The sequence below is a fragment of the Elaeis guineensis genome, chromosome 11 (genome assembly GCF_000442705.2).
Source record: "Elaeis guineensis isolate ETL-2024a chromosome 11, EG11, whole genome shotgun sequence".
Lineage (NCBI taxonomy): Eukaryota > Viridiplantae > Streptophyta > Magnoliopsida > Arecales > Arecaceae > Elaeis > Elaeis guineensis.
Window position 1 is genome coordinate 120514428 of NC_026003.2, and position 18653 is coordinate 120533080.

Consider the following 18653-nt stretch of genomic DNA (forward strand, 5'->3'; position numbering starts at 1 on the left):
AGAATTCTTCACTTCAAAGAAGATTGCTGGGCAAGAAGCTCTATGGATTAAACTACAGGAATTACTTCCAAGCTCCTTAAGGCCCAATGGATCTATTAGCTCATGACCTTCCTTCAGTCCTATTCTTTGATAGTGTTAAAAATCAGAGACAATAGATGAGTAAGGAAGAATATTCAGGTGCAACTCTGGTTTATTAGACAAGCATATCCCTGATATTTTGATTATTGCTGTAACCTCAACACTCTTGCTTAGAGAAGCATGCCCTTTTAATGCTTTGCGCTTTGCTCTGTTATTGTATGCCTTTTAACTTCAACACTCTTAATGCTTTGCATTTTGCTCTATTCTTATATGCTTTTTTTTTTTTTGTATATATCCATTCAATAAAAACTGGTGGCAGTTTCAAAAGAAAGAGGTGTTCAATTTGTTGGCAGAAGCCCAGGGGCGTTACAGAGACCCGAACTAAAGCTACTATCAAGAGATAAACGAGAACATTGCACACGATCATTTATCGAAGTGCAGCCGTATGACGGCCGACACAGTGTCTCCGTCTTTTCATCTCCCTCGCGGCTAACAGAAGTCCACAAATGCGTCTTATCGTCGCACATGGACCTGCCACGTTATCATACGCTGTGCGTTAGATTCTCTTGCAGCACAGAACACGACGGAGCAAGCGGTCGAAAAATCTCTGCGTCGAAAAGCCTCGACCTCCCCAGCGTTATCTCTATTTTGGTGATAGATTCTCTCGAGCATGCGAGGATGTACATGGCCGAACACATGGTGACAAAATTCGCATCGTTCCTTGACTTCGTTGAGCAAGCTTGCAACACTTCCCAGTTTCGTGCCAATTTGGTACACCTGAGCATCCTGTTTTTGTCGTCTCGTGATTTCGCCTGTTTTGGGAGAGAAAAGCGTGGAGGCATGGCACCTGTGAATTGATGTCTTTGAATACGAAATTAACACTGACGGGAGCCTTTGGCGCGGGTGATTTTGATCGTTCGCAGTTGTATGATTTGTACTTTAGTTCTCATTAGCTGGGTTAATTTTGCAATTGAAGATTCGCTTAGCTCATTTCACCATCAAAAATTTGTTGGATGATTGGATCAAAAATTTCATAAAATACATAGATTGCACATCTACATCCATCGAAAGTATTTGATTATATGTTGGATATTTGTAAACATTGTTCTATTCCAAAATTTTCAACTTATAATTCAAAATTTTTGATGATTGTACTGATCCAATTCATAAATCCTATAATATTCTAGATCCAAACATCCAAATAGATTTTAAGAGTAGCAAATTTGCAACCAACACATAACTATCAGACCTCGCTAAGCCAAGCTCCCTTGACCCAAGAAAAACAGCCTTCTTCAACAACAAGGTGATTCAACTTTATTTTCTTTAAATGATATATTAGCAAACTCCCTTTTTCTAGATATGGTGTTCACTCATCACCATTTATATTTGAACCTAAAATCTTTTATATAGAGAGGAAGATACCAACTAACTAATGCAAAATTTGCCAATATAATGATAATGAGACATGATTAATAGGTTTGTCAAAATACTTAAAAGCATAAATATTTAGAAATTTAGTCTGGCCAAACTATGGGTTTAGGTGCGAGAGTGCAAGGAGATGAAATATCTTTTGAAAATTATGGTGGGGAAATCTCACTAAAAACAAGCATGGAATTAAAACAGGCAATGACACCAAATCCTAAATCACTTTACCAACAATCTAGTTGGCATTCTTTTTGACTGAGGACATCATGATAAAGTTCAAGATTCTAAGGTCAGGTCCACATCATTGATAATAATTTACAACTAATAAGATACCAGAAAATAAATAAATATGATATTTCTTATGATGTATGTGACTAATATAACCTTTCTAATTGATTGGGAGCCACTGATGCCAGATTGATTACTCTGAAATTAATTTTAATTGCTTGAACAAATTGCACACATGGAAGATGTTATAATCATGCTAAAGAAATTATAATTTTCTCTTTTTTCTAGAAAAGAGAAGTGGAGAAATTCATTTGAGCTTCTAATTAAAGGAATTGACAAAGCACGGATACAAAATTATAGAGAAACATACAAGAACAAAAATTATGATTTCTAGAGGTTCTCATAATTTTGGAATTTGAAATATAATGGTGGCTAAAATATAGTATGACCTTTTGCTATCTATAGGATCAAGTATTAAGGACCCATAAATGTCCAAGAAAGTAGTGGTGTAAATAACTACAAATATTAATCTCTTTTCTATCACATTCTCTCTCTCCCCCTCTCTCCCCCCCCCCACCCCCCCCTTCTTTAATAGAGATTAAAAAAAAAAAAACAAACATATCAAACAAGAATGAGGATCTATTAGCATACACAAATATCTCTTTCCATGGAAATGTTATTGCAACTTTTTTTGGCTGAACGGTGCCATTGAAACTTCTGAGCAAATCAATCTCATTCATAAATAATATTATACTTGAGTATTAAGGAACATAAAAATCTTTGTAGCAACTCTGTGGAAGTATATATTGATAATTACAATAATTTATCTTTCTCTATGAACACGCCGTTACACAGCTCACCTTCAAGTTTCCATTCGAGTGCAAGTGCTCCCTCAATAATCTATATAAAACTCATGGAGTCTACTTGCATGGGGATTGTTATCTTTGAAAATTTAATGCAACTTTAATTAGTTTAATTTAATATTAACAGAATTCCCTTCAAGGATCCCTTGGATACTAATTAAATTAATATTGATCATCATTGAAATTGTCAAATCCCATGTGGCAGTTGGAAATTGATGCAATATAACAGGAGTAGGCAGAAGTTGGGTGCAGTGTAACTCTGGCTTATCCATTCCGTAAGCACCATGTTAACACGGGATAATAGGGAATGGATGGAATTAATGACAAACTTCAGCAATTTTTATTTTCTATAGTGAAATAATAAATTTATATTAAAAAATTAAAGATGAAGAGGATATCGAAGCTTATATTGAAAATACACCAACTGCGTTTTAGTATCAAACTTTGTTTTCTCACAATATACTGAGATACAAGAGTGTCAAAAAAAGACTTTCCAAGCTCCAGACTGAGTCTACTCCGCAGTCTCAGCTGTCCCACAGAGGAATCTGCGACAGTCGCCGACGGCGGCCAAACTTGGTAAGTAGGACGCATTCATACGGAACCAAACTGCTACAAATCCCACTCCCTCCGCATTAAAATCGGGTCCGCCGCCATACCGGTCGCTTCCCTCCGACTCAGCGCCAGATCTGGCGTGACACGACGCGGTGACAATGGCACGACCCGGACGTGCTGGTGAGCCCCATGCGCGTACTTTTCCATCGTAGCTATCCGTATTTTATGGATTATAGTTGGGCCGCGTTGCGGTTCCTTTCTATACGTTCGCGGCGCAGAAAATTCAACGTGGAATGCGCTATTTTATTCGGTTGGATCATATAAATATTATTTTATAAAATATATTTAATATATATAATTTTATTTTTTTATTTAAAATTTTAAATAATAAAAATATTTATTTTTTTTAAAATTATGATATTCTGTATTGATATTATAATATTTTATATTGAAATTATGACTTCCTGCATGAGATATTATAATTTTTTATAAAATATCATAATTTTGATAAAAATATTTTTATAATTAAAAATTTTTATATAAAATTTTCAGTAACAAAAATATTTTTTTTATTTATAATATTTTATAAAAAAATTATGATATCCTGTGTACAAAATTATAATTTCAATACAGAATATTATAATATCGATATAAAATATTATAATTTTTTTTAAAAAAATATTTTTATTATTTAAAATTTTAAATAAAAAAATAAAATTAAAAATATTAAATATATATTAAAATATAATGACTACGTGGCCAATCGGATGAGATGACGTGCTTGTACTGAATTTCCTTCTGTACTAATATTTGACGTGGGAAGCTCGGTGCGGGATAAACTAATTCCACGATATCTCTCGTCATACTTAGTTGAGGCCAACGAATATGCTTTCTCCAATTCCTTTTATATCACTGTTATGATTAGATATGATTTGGCTGCGTGTTACAGTTAATTTAAGATTTAAGTAACACAAAATCATCACTTCAACGAATTAGTGCCATAACACACAATCAATATGGAAGAAAAGACACCACCGTTCGATATAACCTGAGAGTACCACTGGATTAAAACTGGTGCGTGTGAAGTTTAATCATTCTTGTCAGGCTAAGATTTCTAATTCAATCACAAGCATTATGATTAGCTCACGATCACTTTTCCTTGAAAAACCAAGATTATGCTGTGATATTTCCTCATCCACCAAGTTCATGATCAAAATTCATAAGTAATGCTCAATGCCTCTTTAATACATAACCAATATGGACAAAGAGGAAGTCATTTTCCTCCTTAGATGGGAAATCAGCAACCCAAATCCCTACACGTCAAGAGTTGTTGCTAAATCTTTATCAGCTTGCAGTGATCGATATCATTTAGCCTTGAGAAAAAGAGGAAAGCCTTTTCCCATTAGTGAAGAAATTGACATTTAGCCAACTAATCACCATACGACTGCATCTCCTCTCCTATTTTGCTGTTACAAAAGTGCAATGCACGTTAAAATTAAATTATCATACTTACATGATAGATGATAAATAATAATTAGGAATTTAAAACTATAGTTTATTGAAAACTAAGCAATCTTGTTTCTTTCCCTCTCGACATGCTTGGGACTTTTGGAACCTTGATCTTAGTTTTTGAAAGTTTAATTGGTCTAACTTTTGTTTTTTCTAGAGTTCAGCGTATTCATTTTATGGCTTGTAAGTGAAAAAACGGAAAGTGGCAAAGGAAATCTTTTAGGAAGATCCTTCAAATTCAGAATTCCCTTTTGATTTTTTCAGCATACAACAAACAGATATATCTATTGATTACTAATGAATTCCAATGTAGACTGCTTAACAGGACTTATGACCTAGAATTTAAGCAACAAGGCTATCCATCTTTTACATCACAATCAATTGGAAAAATAGTAGAATAACCTACATGTCGTCATCAATGCCTTGTATTGATGTTAGAGTTGGGTACCTAAAACGTTAGAAATTGAAAGAAAGATAATTATAATGATAGGGAAATTTTAACTCTATCTCATGTCTCGATAGGCCAAATTCCGATCCTCGGGGGCTGTAAGTCAGGCTCTTTTCAAAGATACCGTCCTTGGTGGTCATATTCGGGTTTCGTTCAACGGGCCCTAAGGAGCCACAATGCACGAACCTCTTTCCACATAAGACATTCACCGAATCGAGATGCCTTAATTATATTGTTCGTTCTTTTATAGAAGGAAGATATCGCTTCACGTAAAGGAGTATTGACTGCTGACTACTGACGAAACTTCCAAAAAATAGCTTCCAATTGAGGCTAACCAATCATGCACCTTGGATTCCTTTCACATGATCATGAGTTGCCCTAAACGAGTTGCAAACTAGATTTTTAGGGTTTATGCATTGCTTCTTCTGACAAGCGAACAGCATTTTAATACCTCTTTTTGAAAAGTTGGTGACGCATAACCTTTGTAAGTTTCTAATATTATTGGAGCTAGAAAGAAAGCATCCAAAGCAAGGTTCATTGTCATGATTTCAAACTCCATATCGATATCATTTTAGTTTAATTTCGATATATCGAATATTAATATGCTATGATATTATGATACATCATGCCTATATGATATGGTATCTCCAGCACCATATGATACCGACCAGTACAGCATATTTTGATTAAATATTTTTATCAAAAAAAAAAGAAAATAACATTTGAAAAGAAAATATATAAGTTTGGAATGGTATGATCACAAAATCTTCGAATATATTGGATCGGATGGTGTTATATGTGGCCAATCATTTAAAAGATATATTGTAGATTATTATGTCAGATGTTCTTTTTGATTTTTTTTTATATTTTATTTTTTGATGTTCACACGTGTAGTTGTATTAGACTGGCATAATAATCTGATTTATCAAAAAAATAAAAGCGCCTTTGAATAGGTTTCGGTGGTAGCGCACAATGTATGGAGTCCTTTATCCCACCATGGATTTGAAGCATTTCCAATGTGAAAGTTGCCGATGGAAGCAGTGGCGCCGGGTTATTTTGCTTCATACAAAAATCATGAAAATAAATGATGAGTCATAAAAAAAAAAAAGATGCATCAAATTATTGGTTAAAACAAGACATGTGTTGTTCCCCTCACATACTTATCAAGAATATCATACTTTCGATCGTTTGAAATTTTAAAGCAAGTCATCTTCAATATAGCAATTGATTCCATGCCAACCACAAGTATACAAATACGAGAAGGTATTTGTTCCAACAGTGATATCACGTTAAAATTATCACAACCAATCAAAAGTCAGAAATTGATGGTTCTTACGTGACATCATTCACGAAAATCGATAAAATATATAACACTCGATGAAATACAGATATTTTTATTGGATTATGATAAATTTGACGTGATATATATTGCTGTTGCAACGAATATTTTCTCTACAGATACACCCAAGCGCTCGTTACCAGCTACAGCTTCAGAACCATTCCATATATGAATGAGAACGGAAAACTAGTGGAGGTCCAGTCCGAATACACCTGTTACGTCATTTAGTGGGTGACCTTGCCCAACATAAGGCTCTTGTATCCAGAGGCTGGTGAAGGTTTGCATCTATAGTGCCAATGATAGGTTGCGGATGAAAGGCCCCACCGCTGCCTTATCTTCATGATCAGAATCTACTATTGCACAACAGTTTCGTCACAAGGATACCATGGTGGATTAGAGAATCTGATTAAATATACAGTAACCCCTGCAACAGTTCTCAAAAGTAGTTCAATAATTGATGTGAATAAGAAAATAATGCTATGGTTGAGAAAGCCTCAAAAATTCCTATCACAAACCACATCAGCCCACAAGTGATCCATTAGCAATGCTCAGATAGCTGTAGCAAGAGCCTTAAAGCAGGCAGAATGTTTTCTGGAGAGTGAAGACTAGTAACAGGATTTTTTTTTTAAAAAAAAACGAAGAGCAACGGGAATTTTTCAAGTCGTTTTGTCATATCCCTGATCAACAATGTGAATAAAAGATCTCAAGCAGTTCTCCACGCTCCATCAGGCCAAATTTCATAGTTGCTACCTCTGATAATTAACAGTGGTCTGTCTTTATGTTAAACATGATTTTTGGATGACCCACCAGCACTAGCAAACCGTCTAATTTCTGGACAAAACCCATAAAAAATTGCAGTTTGAACATGCATGCTCATAGTGTGCCATTCTGTGATGTGTTCCAAGGTGCTTTACTTGTTCGATATGATAAACTTTTCAAATACAATAATATATATGATATATACCAGAATATGAAGGTAAAAGCTACTCAATTTATTCTGCCATTGATTTCTTTGCTAGAAAGTGCAAGAAGCGAATGAGAGGGCTTCCTTTAGACAATGTAGCATCATCATATGCTGCCCCATTTTTGTCGACCTACATCGGTCCTTGGATTGATTGAACTCTCCAAAGAAGCTTCCGCAGTTCTGGCAATAGCAGTGCAAAGTCAATATAAGTCAGACCATCGATATGACGATATAAGACATTTTAGGTTGATGAATAGGTCTCTAGAACTTGGAAACATATATGGATTGGTTTTTGTTTCTTTCTTTTTTTTTTTTTTTTTTTTGAGTAACAAGGACCAATGTGCATTAGCAGTATTAGGCACCAAATTTATTATAACAAATAAAAACTTATATACAAGAGAACCATAAATACAGGAGTGTACGACCTACAGAAGATTCAAACACAACCAGCTAATACAAAAGAATCTAAGAGTTTTAAACATAGACTCTGACAGGATAAGCAAAATACTCCTTCCAGAAGCACAACATAGTTTTAGAAACATGTTACATGGACTGTCAGACCAACAATGTCATATCTCAATGAGTAAGCTATCACAAAAGGAATCAGTCAAATTCTTGACATTTTTGTAGCTATCAATCAACATGGAATGAAGTTGAAAGGCAAACAACCTCTCCCTCAAGAACCAGCATATTCATCCGGCTTTCCTTGCTTTTGGTTTTAATCGAGATGTTGGTTTTGCTCCACTCTGAAGCCCCTTTATGAAAAAGGCTTTGGAATGATCAAGGTCCTAAACAGCAAGAATGAAACTTGCACCGCCGAGCAAGTTTCATCCTTTCTCCAGAAGCTCAATGGTTGAATTATAGTAATATGTCACAAGTATAATGCATACATCATTTCACAAAATATGAAGGTTTTATTTGTGAATCGACCGCATGCAAGAATTCTATTTATATTATCATTTCCTATTCTTTGAATGAAATAAGCATGAAATTGCTGTCTGCTCACAAACGCATTCTTGATGGGGCATATTACTTCGCATTCTTGCTAAGCTATATAACATGATGGTAATCAAGTGCAATGCCCCTCAGAGTTGGTATGTTGAGAACAAATTCCATGCTAGAGCTCAAAGGACCTTAGCCAACTTCCTTCTTCAAATCTGGACGTCTATGGCGACCCTGGACCATCAAGGGGCCTGAAGGACCCAAAGGCCGATGTCAATTGAATCAGTTTTGCTGAAATTATCAATTGATTGCTGTTATTTGTCATCTCAAGTCTGCAGGAGATGCTATCTAATGTTGGATTAGTTTAGTTGGCATGCGGTCGGGGATATTTCGTTCTACGTTGAGGTGATTTTGGGTGTCCTTGTGACAAGTGAACTGTAACATCCCGGCCCATTTGGGCCCTGGATCAAGCCCATATAAAAGCCCAAATTCAATAAAAAAAAAAAAAAGAAGAAGAAAGAAACGAAGAAGACTCCTGCTGGGAGTCTTCTTCCATCTGAGTCACCGGAGGAGAAGTTGGAATCCGAGGGGAATTCGACCTCTCCTCCACTCTATAAGACCCCTCTCTCCCTCCTTCAGCAACCCAAGATGATCACCGGTCTCTCACTCTTTCCTTTCTCCTTGTTTTCTCCAATTGAAGTCGAGGCCTCCTGTACCCATACTTGCCGAAAATTGGAGTCAGTGATGCTGCTAAAGCATGAGGAAACCCTTCTCCTCCTCCTTTCCACGGTGCTGTGCATCCCTGCCGGCCGTCAGATTTGTCGAAAAAATCCACAAAAGATAGATGCCCTGTTTTCTCTGTTTTGAACGAGGTCTTTTCCTCTCTTTTCCGGCCACCGGCACCGCCGGTTGTGGCATCCCATCCCCGAGACCGGACCCTCATCTCTCTATCCCTCTTCCCTGAAGGTCTTGACCGCCGGTGACCGGAAAATAAAAAGAAAGGGACGGATCCCCTGTTTTTCGAAAAAAAAAAAAAAAAAAGCTTGCCGGCCGAACTCCGTTGCTGGCCGGCTTCGCATGGTCGGCCATCGTTGCCTGACCTCCAACGAAGCCACCCACCTCGTCAGGCTTGGGTTACTGGAGGGGGGGGACCTCACGGTCTTCCTCTGTTTCGGCCCAAGGGAGGCCGCGGGAAGAAAAGGAAAAAGAAAGAAGAAGAAAGAAAAAGAGAAAAGAAAAGAAAAGAAAAAAAGAAAAAGAGAAAGAAAAAGAAAAAAAAAGAAAGAGAGAATTTTCTCTCTCTCCTCTCCCTCCTTTCTCTTCCTCTTTCCTCTCTCCTCTCTCTACCTTCTCTCTCTCTAGATTCTCTCTCATTTTCTCTCTCTAGATATTTCTCTCTTTTATGGATTTTATCTCTCTAGAATCTTTCTCTTCTCTCTCTCTGATTGCATCACAGGCCCTAGGATAAATTTGAAATAAAAATATGATGATTTGAGATTGCTCTGAAATTCGTGCAGTAGATCTGATCCCAGTCCGATCCTATTCGAAATTATAACACCTGATTCATATTAAGTCACCCTGATAGGACCTCTGATGATCTCAACCATGATTGCCTCATCTGAAGGATACGAAGATTCTCTCTCCATTTTCAGATTGCTTATCTTTATTTTCAGATTATATTATTATATTGGTGTGATATGAGAATTCTTACTGGGCTGTAAAGCTCACACCCCTTCATCTTTCTTTTCTTCTCAGAGTTATAGGATGCTTATGATTGGCTATGGCCTAGATTTACGGGTGAGCAGAAGGATAAATAAAAGTGTTATAGTATCTGATCAGAGAATTGAAGAAATTTAAATTATAATTATGCAAGGTTTTATGAATTATTGTTGAAATAAATTATTATGGTTGATAAGGTTGTAATGATTTAATTTGGCCTTGCATATTCTTTAGGGCTTGCTCTAAGGAGTGTGTGGCCATCACGTATCCGATCCGGGTGTTGGGTTCGGGGCGTGACAGAATAGTATCAGAGCTTAGGTTATGATCATTGGGGATTATGATATAAGTGATTAGAATTTGATAAAATGATATTAGAGCTTAAGTTTAAGTCACTAGGGATTATGAAGTAATATCAAAACTTTATGCATGATCAATAGGATGTGACAGAGTGATATCAGAGAATATGATAAATAGTACTAGAGCTCAGGTTTAAGGTCACTAGAGATTGTCATATAAGTGATATCAAAACTTTGAGATTATAATCAATAGAGTATGATTGATAATATCAGAGTTTAAGATTATGATCATTAAAGTATGATAGAATGATATTAGAGTTTAGGTTATGATCACTAGAAAATATGATTTAAGTAGTATTTGAGTTTAAGATTATAATTATTCAGAATTATAATTTTAGTGATATCTGAACTTAGGTTATGATCATGAGGAACATGATAGATATAAAAGAGAAGATTCAATATTTAGATATTAAGGTGAAATTTATGCATAAGTGGCGTATGATGTCCATAATAAAATTGACGAGTTATATCTTGGATTTCAATTAGTAGGGTAGCCTGAATATAAGAAGAGTTGACCTTAGAAGGAAGTGGGAGGTATTAATATGTTATGTTAAGTATACTCGATGATTTTGGAATGCTAAACCTATATGGAAGGAAATCATGATAACTTTTCTGATTTTGATGTTAATTATCTGAGTATTACAAATTTTAAATTTATCAGAAGGAAGTTAGGATATGGTCTAAGAAGAAATTTCATTATATGAGAGAGAAATATTTTTGAGCATTGAACCTATAAGAGAATCATATATGAAACTCAATCTTAGATGAATATATATACTTAAATTTTATTATGAGAATATGAGATACACATCTTGGTAAAATCTTTGGTTACTCAAAATATCATATTCTGAATATGATTCCTCGATCTTTCAAGTTACATTGAATTTCAAGTCAAAAGTTTATTTTTCTAAGTGGATCAAAAGTATTTTGATATTGTTGTTAAATTAAAGAAGAAAATTTATTTTATCAGAGTATGATATACAGGTTATGATGAAATTTTTAATAATTCATATTATTATCTTTGGATTAGATTTTTTTAATTTTTCTTGTGATTGTTGAAGATGGTGAAGTGTATTAATTATCCAAGTCAAAGTTTGGATTTTTTTTTAAAATTAAACTAAGACATCTTGCTAGTGTTAAATTTTGAATGACTTATACAAGGGACAAGATTTTGTATGGATTTATCGATTAATATTAAGGGTTGTGATGAAGGGAGTTCTATAAGAAATAATCAAGTTGATTCTACTTAAGGGTGTTGGCTTGAGTTCTTCTACTTTGTCAAGTTAGAATTAATTCTTTTAAAAAGGAAGATTGATTTAAAAATTATCTAAATAATTGTAAGGTAAATATAAGGTTAACTCCAATTGATTCTAGATATGTTGGATTCTTGAAGAGTGATGAAACTTATGCAACGATTTCAAACATAGAAAGTGGATCAAGATTTAATTTTTATATGCTATATCCGAAGGTAGTAAAGATAAAAAAACTTAAAATTTTGCCCTAAGTCTTATCTGAAATTTGAAGGTTGGATCTATTCTTGATTGATCTAACATATAAGGATATTTTTATCTTTGATAGACTTATATAATTTGATAAATTAAGATCAGAGTGTGCAGCAAAAGCGTGGTGGATTAAATTGATTAGAAATATTAATCTTTTAAATCAAAAGATATTATGATGAAATACATTAGTTGCAAATAAGGAAGGATTTTATTGATAATGAAAAGATGCTATAAATTTTAATCTAATCTGATCATAGCCGGATAATTTTTGTCAGTAGGTTGTTTCATTGTAGATAATGTCAAGAAATTCTAGATATCTCAAGTTTATTAACAGCTTGATAGTTCTGATATTAGTTCAAACTTAGAATATCCTGACATAGATCTCATTTTTTTTAAATTAATATTGTTACTCGAACTGATATAGAAGCTTGAGATTTTTCTTAAGATGAGAGTCTACATATAAAATTTGTTGGAAGGTCAAGAGAAGAAGGAAATCGATGATTGTGAAGAGTGCTTGATGTTTGGCCTTTATTTATTTTTCTATCATAGGTAGTTTGAGACAATTATGAATTTTGAGTGGAATGTATTAGATAAATAACTAGGGTATTTTCTAATACAAGATCAAAATGTTACTATTCTTAAAAAAAAAAAAAAAAGAAATGAGTTGAGATTTCAAATAATTTTTATTATAACAAGATCATAAGAAATAAAAGACATGATGCATGTATATATATATTTTTTGAATATATCTCAAACAACATAACTTAATTTCGAAGACGAAATTATTTGAAGGGGGGAGAATATAACACCCCGGCCCATTTGGGCCCTGGACCAAGCCCATATAAAAGCCCAAATCCAATAAAAAAAAAAAAGAAGAAAGAAACGAAGAAGACTCCTGCTGGGAGTCTTCTTCCACCTGAGTCACCGAAGGAGAAGTTGGAATCCGAGGGGGATTCGACCTCTCCTCCACTCTATAAGACTCCTCTCTCCCTCCTTCAGCAGCCCAAGATGATCACCGGTCTCTCACTCTTTCCTTTCTCCTTATTTTCTCCAATTGAAGTCGAGGCCTCCTGTACCCATGCTTGCTGAAAATTGGAGTCAGTGACGCTGCTAAAGCATGAGGAAACCCTTCTCCTCCTTCCTCTTTTCCTCCTCCTTTCCACGGCACTGTGCATCCCCGCCGGCCTTCAGATTTGCCAAAAAAATCCACAAAAGATAGATGCCCTGTTTTCTCTGTTTTGAACGAGGTCTTTTCCTCTCTTTTCCGACCACCGGCACCGCCGGTTGCGGCATCCCATCCTCAAGACTAGACCCTCATCTCTCTATCCCTCTTCCCTGAAGGTCTTGGCCGCCGGTGACCGGCCAATGACCGGAAAATAAAAAGAAAGGGACAGATCCCCTATTTTTTGAAAAAAAAAGGAAAGCTTGCCGGCCGAACTCTGTCGCCGGTCGGCTTCGCATGGTCGGCCATCATTGCCTGACCTCCAACGAAGCCACCCACCTCGTCAGGCCCGGGTCACTGGAGGGGGGGGACCTCTCGGTCTTCCCCTGTTTCGGCCCAAGGGAGGCCGCGGGAAGGAAAGGAAAAAGAAAGAAGAAGAAAGAAAAAGAGAAAAGAAAAGAAAAGAAAAAAAGAAAAAGAAAAAGAAAAAAAAAGAAAGAGAGAATTTTTTCTCTTTCCTCTCCCTCCTTTCTCTTCCTCTTTCCTCTCTGCTCTCTCTACCTTCTCTCTCTATATTTTCTCTTTCTAAATTCTCTCTCTATTTTCTCTCTCTAGATCTTTCTCTCTTTTGTGGATTTTATCTCTCTAGAATCTTTCTCTACTCTCTCTCTGATTGCATCACAGGCCCTAGGATAAATTTGAAATAAAAATATAATGATTTGAGATTGCTCCGAAATTCGTGCGGTAGATCTGATCCCAGTCCGATCCTATTCGAATTTGTAACACTTGATTCATATTAAGTCACCTTGATAGGACCTCTGATGATCTCGGCCATGATTGCCTTATCTGAAGGATACGAAGATTCTCTCTCCACTTTCTCTCTCTACTTTTTCTCTCTAAAATTTTCTCTCTCTTCATAGATTTTCTCTCTCTAGAAGTCTTATGGATCAGTGAAGGGTTCTGATACATAGACAAGTCTTAATTTTGGTTAATCCTAAGAGAGGTCCTCGATCTGTATTATTAGGATCGATTATCGATAATTTTCTCTATATATGATTTTTTATATTTGATCAGGGTTATGAAGAGATGATTGTCTGCATATGATATCGAGGGAAATATTTTGTTAAAGAAATTCATAAATCAAAGAAGAACATTGATTTCTGTGCGTGGATCAGTCACTGGTAAAGGTAAGAATCTCGGTAAATGATCACCATTATATATGTTATTTTATCGTTGATTTTATCTCATTGATTTTGCATCGTTAAATTTGAAATCGATGAATTTGTTATATCTGAGACACTGTTATTTATTTATGTGATTTTGAGCATGAGTATGTTATATCAATACATATGTATCAGCGATTGATGGCATGATTATATGGGTATGACATATTTATTACACTGCAAAATTTGAATTGATTAATGAAGTCAAATATTATAATTTCATGAAAATGAAAAGAAAGAAAAATTTGGTTTAGACTGGCCTTATCATGTGGAATAGCCTGTCAGGAGCTTATGCCTGGAATAGCCCCCACAGGCTTATGTGTGGAAGAATTTGATCCGAGAAAGATCATGGCCATTTTAATCCGAGAAAGATCATGAATATTTCGATCCGAGGAAGATCACAGAAATCGATTCGAATAAAAGATCGTCACATGATCCTGGTAGTCCAAAGCCAAAGCTAAAGCCAAAAAGAAAGGATTAAAGACGATATGATAGAAAGATAAGTCATGAAACAATCGTTGAATAAAATTATTTCACTTATTAATATATGATAATGCATCTCTTTTGATAAAACAGATAATCTATAAATATTTGCAGTATTCTGGATAGTGAACATCGACTTTTATGTGTTATTGCTTATCTTTATTTTCAGATTATATTATTATATTGATGTGATATGGGAATTCTTACTGGGCTGTAAAGCTCACACCCCTTCATCTTTCTTTTCTTCTTAGAGTTATAGGATCCTTATGATTTGCTATGGCCTGGATTTACGGGCGAGCAGAAGGATAAATAAAAATGTCATAGTATCTGATCAGAGAATTGAAGAAATTTAAATTGTAATTATACAAAAATTTTTGAATTATTATTGAAATAAATTATTATGATTGATAAGGTTGTAATGATTTAATTTGGCCTTGTATATTCTTTAGGGCTTGCTCTAAAGAGTGTGCGGCCATCACGTATCCGATCTGGATGTTGGGTTCGGGGCGTGATATGAATGCAGTCGTAGAAAGAACTCATCATTTAACAAATGCAATGATATATCGAGCAGAATTAAGATTAAAAAAAGGTAAAAAAAAAAGAGCAATAATTAATTATATTTTCTGAGAAACTGAGTAAAGTGTTCATTATATCCTCAATATTTTACCTCCAATAAATAGACCATAGCAGTCCAGATAACCAGTAGATGATAGTTCAAACTAAAGATACCACTAATCTGAACTGAAGCTTACGGATAAAATTTAGATAATATCAAGGCAGCATGGATTTTCTAACAATCCAAGGGTTCAGCTATTTTTGGTCAGTTTAGGCTGGAACCTGCAAGAGGTTTAGGTCTTGACCAAAACGTCAGACATTGCTCCAATTTATAGATTTTGAACTTTATAAAGGTCCCAGCTGACTCAGCAAGCACAAATCCAACTCAAGAAATTGTTAATGCATAATCCACCTTGAAGTTATATTGTTGATAGGACTGCTTAAGGGTCGGGTTGGGTCGGATTGGGCCTTGGCCTCAGAAAAGCATATACCTCGAAGCTCATGTTCGGGCCAAACCCTGGCCTCAAATTCAACCGAGGGGTCCCAAGCCCAGGCCTGGCTCAACCGTGGGAATATTTCAGACGGGGCCAGGACAAATCAAGGCATATTCATTTGAGATGATACCCAGCCCAGAAAATTTCAGGCTGATTCGGGCTTCCGAGTTACAAATTTCAGACCAAGCCCGCCTTTTCTCAGGCCGGATCGTCGAACCACGTGGGCTTGCCCGAGACGTCGATTGCCCTACCTGTTATCGCTTCATCTTTTTCTTGCTTGATCTGGAGGATAACGGAGATAAAATTTCTTAACTTATAAAGATATTGATTATGGCTAAAATTATGAAATCTTAGAGAACTGTTGGGATATACCGACCAACCCCTGTACGTCGACTTATCTTCGGACCCATCCGACCGACGTCCGACTCTACCGACCGACAACTCTACCGACCGACGACTCCGACGATGACCGCCGATAATGTCCGATCGAAGGTACATCGGTCGAACAGACCCATACCATTCCCGACCGATCAAGCGGTCGAGCCCAAATCACCGACTCACTGTCGGGGGTGGCAGCCGACATCCGACTTTCGCGAGGCACCAGACCAGCCGACGGTGTCTCCGGATCATCACCCGACAGCTGAATACCATCATATAGTCGGCCAGCCCACCCAGACGACGTACGACTGCTGTGGGCAATTATCCTATCAAGGACATGCGGCATGGCCGCCCTGGGGCATTGTCCTGCCAAAGACATAGATTGATCCCAGTGACTTGACAGCCCACGATGATTTGACAGCTCCCGACGATTTGACAACTTCTCAGTTGTTTGCACCATTAATGATGGGACTATACCGCATTCCACTATAAAAATGGGGTAAGGCAACAGTAGTGGTGAGGTCTAAGTCCTGAGTTTCGAGGAGCGCCTCTAAGCTCTTGAGCTCTCTTTCTCTCTCTCCCGCTGAGTCTCTGATTTTCCACTGTTGCCTAGTCTCCTCTCTGACTTGACCGTCGGAGGGTCCCCACCGGAGGCATCTCCGATCTGTGAGGACTTTTCTTGCAGGTGCGTGACACCGGCGATCGGGCGACGGGCGGATTGGCCGCAACAGATTTGGCACGCCAGGAAGGGAGATTCGACAGAGGTAGGCCAGCGAGCTCCACAGGGTTTGAAAAATCTCTCGGAATGACAAAAATCAGAGCTCAGCGATCGAGAGCTACCGGGTCGGCGAGGCACTCTTTCCATCGGGAAAAGGCCCCTCCTTCACATTCCATGGCGGAGCCCAGCTCTCCGCATTCAGTGGTAACTACGGAGGTGCAAATCACGGTGATCGTGTGGCAAATGACCGTTCTGACGGATGCAGTCAAAAATCTCCAACAGCAACTGACTCAGTTGTCACAACCGCCGGCGGAACAACCGACGGCGCACCCTATGCCGTCCAGAAGCAGCCACTGACGTCCGCGTCAGCTTCCATCTCCTCCTCAAGAGTAGCCGTCTCAGCACTCCCATCGAGAAGGGGTGAGGCAGCCACGGTGCGACACCCATTGGTCTCGACGTCCTTCTCCTTCCCAGATGGAGCGGACGAGAAAGGAGAAGCAACCGCGGACACTGTCCGCCTCACTCTCAAGTTCGTCGGGAGGTTCGACCCCTGGGATCTCACAACACCGACGGTTGGACAACTACGAACGTAAGTTCGAAGAAATCGACCGTTGGCTTGCCCAACTCCAGATGGATGGTCGAAGTCTTCGAACGACGTCGACTTTCGGATCACCCAGGCTCTTTTCCGATTCGTCCTCGATGAGCCGATCCCTAGTCGGTTCAAGATACCTCATGCGGAGCTTTACGACGGCTCCATCGATCTAGTTGACCATCTGGAGAGCTACAAGGCTCTCATGATAATTGAAAGGGCAACCGATGCCCTCCTCTGCATCGACTTCCCCGCCACGCACCGTAAAGCTGCTCAGGTCTAGTACTCTGACCTCCGCTCAAGGAGTATCTGCTTCTTCGAGCAGCTCGAGCATTCTTTCGTGGCCCATTTCAGCACCAGTCGGAAGTCACCGTGAACCTCGGACAGTTTTTTCTCCCTCAAACAGGGAGAAAATGAGACGCTCCGATACTTTGTGGCCCGCTTCAATGCGGCCACACTTGAGGTCCGGGATCTCAATGAAGACATGGCTATCTCGACTATGAAGAGGGGGCTAAGGAGATCCCGGTTCACATATTTCTTGGACAAGACCCCCCTGGATATATGCCGAATTGCTGGAGCGCGCGTACAAATACATGCGCACGGACGAAGGAGCTTCCGACCGGCGCCTGATTGAAGGCACGGGCCAAAAGGAGAAGCGAAAGAAAAATCGGGCTGTTGCTAAACCTAGCAGGCCCCCGACCGATAAACGGGTCTCGCCCCGACGACAGAGCCCGAGATCGCCCCGATGTCGGAGTCCGAGACCGACGCATCCCAGGTATGATTCCTACACTCCTCTCTCTGCTCCTCGTGCGCAGATCCTGATGGAGATCGAAGGAGCAGAATACCTGCGACGGCCCCCGCCTATGAAAGCAAAGGGCCTCGATCGGAGAAGATACTATCGATTTTATCGGGGCCACAGTCACACCACCGAGCAATGCATCCAACTCAAGGATGAGATAGAGGCCCTTATACGACGAGGGTATCTCAAAAAGTACCTAAGGGACCCACTGGCTCGGCTCCTTCCCGACCGACAACCCCAACCGACTGAAGAGGTAGCGAATAATCAGCCTACTGCCGGGGTCATCAATATGATCTCCAGATGATTGGATCAAGGAACGACTGCTGA